Raw genomic sequence first — 4,277 nt, forward strand, 5'->3', positions numbered from 1 at the left:
GGCCATGGGACTGTGCCATTGATCTGATTCCGGGTGAGCCAGTGCCCCATGGAAGAATTTATCCCTTGTCACTCCCTGAACAGAAGGCCATGGAGGAGTACATTGAAGAGGCTTTACAGCAAGGTTACATCCGCCCTTCCATGTCCCCTGCTGCTTCCAGCTTCTTCTTTGTGGCCAAGAAGGACGGAGGTTTGAGGCCCTGCATCGATTACCGGGCACTAAACAAAAGCACTGTTAAGTTTCGTTACCCACTTCCCCTCGTCCCAGCGGCTTTGGAACATCTCCGCGGAGCCACTGTCTTCACCAAGTTAGACCTCCGCAGCGCGTACAGCCTCATCCGGATACGTGAGGGGGACGAGTGGAAGACCGCCTTTGTGACCCCTACTGGGCACTATGAATATCTTGTCATGCCATATGGACTGGTAAACGCCCCCTCCGTATTTCAGGACTTCATGCACGAGGTACTCCAGGAGTATCTGCACAGGTTCGTCCTCGTCTACATTGATGACATACTAATCTACTCCTGGAGCATGGCCGAACATCGCCACCACGTTGCGGAGGTCCTGAAACGTCTGAGAGAGTTTCATCTGTTCCTCAAAGCCGAGAAGTGCTCCTTCCATCAGTCCTCAGTGCCGTTCCTTGGCTATGTCATCGATGACGGTGGTATCCAGTTGGACAAGGGGAAGGTCGATGCCATCCGAAACTGGCCAGTTCTAACCACCGTCAAGGAACTTCAATGCTTCCTGGGATTCGTGAACTTCTACAGAAGATTCATCTACCACTACAGCTCCGTAACCAGTCCACTCACTAGTATGCTCCAGAGTAAGCCCAAATCTCTGTCCTGGTCACCAGCTGCCACGGAGGCCTTTGAAGTGCTAAAGAAAGCCTTCTCTTCTGCCCCGCTCCTCATCCATCCAGACCTGAATAAGCCATTCGTGATAGAAGTGGACGCTTCCACTACAGGAGTAGGAGCCGTGCTTTCTAAGCAGCAGGGGACTCCAGCCAAACTCCATCCATGTGCCTTCTCATGCAAACTCAACCCGGCGGAGAGAAATTATGACAACGGCAACAGGGAGCTCCTAGCTATCAAACTAGCCCAAGAGGAATGGAGGCATTGGTTGGAGGGAGCACATCATCCATTCAGCGTCCTCACTGACCATAAAAACCTGCAATATTTACGAGATGCCAAGAGACTCAATCCTCGTCAGGCAAGATGGGCTCTCTTTTTCACAAGATTCAATTTTACCATTTCCTATCGTCCAGGCCCCAAGAATGTGAAAGCGGATGCTCTCTCTCGCCTTCATGCTCCTGAAGAAGTCAGTGAGGAACCAGAATCCATTATCCCCAAGGAAATCTTCGTAAGCCCCATCCAATGGAAGGATAACCCAGTCACCTCCACCAATGCTTCCACGCCCACTCCGCCGGGTTGTCCACCAGGAGTGCAGTACATCACCAGAGCACAACGCACTTCCCTAATTCACTCCGTTCACACCTCTCTGGGCACTGGCCATCCAGGGGCCAACAGCACCATCTCGCTGCTGAAAGATCGCTTCTGGTGGCCCAACATGGCCAGGGATGTGAGAAGGTTTGTCCAAGGCTGTTCCAAATGTGCCATCTCCAAGAGCCCACGCCACCTACCATCTGGCAAGCTCCTTCCGCTGCCCATTCCCAACCGCCCTTGGTCACACCTAGGAGTTGATTTCATCACTGATCTACCGGCCTCGGATGGTAACACATGTGTTCTTGTAGTCATTGATCGATTCTCTAAATCTTGGCGTCTTCTCCCCCTCAAGGGCCTACCCACAACTATGGAAACGCTGACATCATGTTTAACAACATCTTTAGATATTATGGAATTCCAGAGGACATTGTTTCAGATCGTGGCCCATAGTTCATCTCCAGAGTATGGAAGGCATTATTTTCCCTCCTAGGTGTGACCATAAGCCTTTCATCAGGGTACCATCCCCAATCTAATGGGCAGACGGAGAGGAAAATTCAGGAAATCGGGCGTTTCCTTCTAACCTTCTGCCATGGCCACCAGACCTCTTGGAACCAGTTCCTAGGCTGGGCCGAGTACGCACAGAACTCTCTCCGTCAGCCATCCACTGGACTCACTCCCTTCCAGTGTGTACTCAGATACCAGCCTCCCCTATTCCCCTGGTCCGGTGAACCGTCGGATGTCTGCCCTGCAAGAAGCTTAGTCCCAGATATGTTGGCCCCTTCACCATCCTCAAACAGATAAACCCGGTCACATATCAACTCCAGCTTCCTTCACAATATAAGATTCACCCTTCCTTCCATGTGTCACTGCTTAAACCTCACCATCCACCTGTTTCTCTCTCCACAGAGCCTGGCCCGACAGAAGAACCCCCTCTACCATTAATCCAGGAGGACGGTACTATCTACAAGATCGACAAGATCTTGGACTCCTGGTGCCGTGGTGGTCTCTTAGAATATCTTGTGGACTGGGAAGGCTATGGGCCAGAGGAACGTTCATGGGATCCCAGAGCTGACATCCTCACTCCCACGCTGCTGGAAGCCTTTCACTCCACTCATCCAGATTGGCCTGGGCCCTGAGGAAGAGGTAGACCACCACGACGCCACGACGTCGGGCCCTCAGGAGCGGGCCGTGGAGGAGGGGGTACTGTCACAGATCGGCCAGGCTCAGCCACCTCCCAATCACCCAATCACACATCACCTGAGTACTGATTACACGCACATGTCACAAATCTGCAATCATCATCCACTCCCCTTCAAAAGCACACACCTCACTTCACTCCAGTGTCCGGTCTCGTTTCAACGAAGTGGACTCTCTCTCTATGCTATCCGTGAGATACACTGAAAGACTTACCTGCCTGTTATACTTACCTCCTGTGTTTCCTCCAGTGTGTTCTCCTGTGTTCCATTCCCTAGTCCGTTCCAGTCATCAGCTCCATGGAAATTCTGTGTACTCTTCAGCTGAGGTGTGTGCAGTCCTCTGTCTCCCTTCCATGATCTCCTGTGAGGACCAAATACGGTGTTACTCTCCTCATCTTCCTTAAAGACTGATATTAAGCTCAAATACTCACCTGCCCGAACCATCTGCATCTCTTGCTGAAAAACAATGTTGTGTTTTTCTAATCCTCTGTTGGAATCTCACTTTCACTTGACACTTTCATCATGAGTAATGTTTTTCACAGGATTCGTACTCAAGGGTTCCACATACTAAGTCCAATTCTGTGCAACTGAGCTACTGCGCAAGCTTGTTTACCATGTGTGAAACATATGGAAAGTGTTAATTTCTGTTGAAAATGAGATTATGAAATCAGGTTGGAAAATTTGATTTTCAATCAAATTCAATTTCAGTTGATTTTTGATCATAATTATTTTTAATATTTCAAAAGGGTGTGATACTTCTAGTAACCACTGATATTATTATTTTCCTAGGTCTCAAATGGAGAGTTTGCTGCATTAAGTGTGACCCATGTCTGTATGGTAAATGCCCTAACTTTATAGAAATTACACATGAAAAACATTTGAAAAACAAAATGATTGAGGAATTAAACATCCAAAATGTAAATTTGTTGGCTCAGAGTGGGTGGCTTCAATTATCTGGTCCTCGAGGGCCCACTGAATTGGACTCACAATAATGGCTGGAGAGTGAATGGGTTCAGGAGGTGCCATCTCTTGATTTCTCTGAGCTCAGGAGAAAGCATCCGCTTTTCCATTTTACAATAGAGATTATTCTTATGATCAAAGAAATTGTGAATACAAAGCAAGTAATGTCAACATAAGGGTAATCATGCTTAATCTGGTCAGCAGAGGTCGCTATTACTGTAAACAATACTGAATGTGGGAGGCACCTTGCTTTGACCTTATTGGCCAGACAAATACAAACTTTTTTTTTTTTTTGCATGGAATATTATGGAGTACTTGTTAACCACTCTTAATGCATTTCCTTTATGTTGTATTATACAAATAACTTGACATTTATATATAAATTTAGGTCTGTTAAAATCACATGGGCAATCTTAAAACATTAACAACCATGTAGTTTGACTGAATTATTGTTAAAAACTTTACTAAAAGATAGTCATGATTGTTTAATTGTGTCAGATGAGATGGTGTTGTTTTTGCATCTGATATAATAAACAATAGCTGCATAGAATTTCTCATCTCTAAATCCATAGACCAGAGGACTTACTGCTCTAGAAGTGATACTAAATGCAAGGAAATTTATAAATCGGACAGTCAGGTATGTTTGAATATCATACTGCATAACTACAGCCTCAATGTAA

Source organism: Sinocyclocheilus grahami, unplaced genomic scaffold (genome assembly GCF_001515645.1).
Source record: "Sinocyclocheilus grahami isolate Dianchi unplaced genomic scaffold, SAMN03320097.WGS_v1.1 scaffold46.1, whole genome shotgun sequence".
NCBI lineage: Eukaryota > Metazoa > Chordata > Actinopteri > Cypriniformes > Cyprinidae > Sinocyclocheilus > Sinocyclocheilus grahami.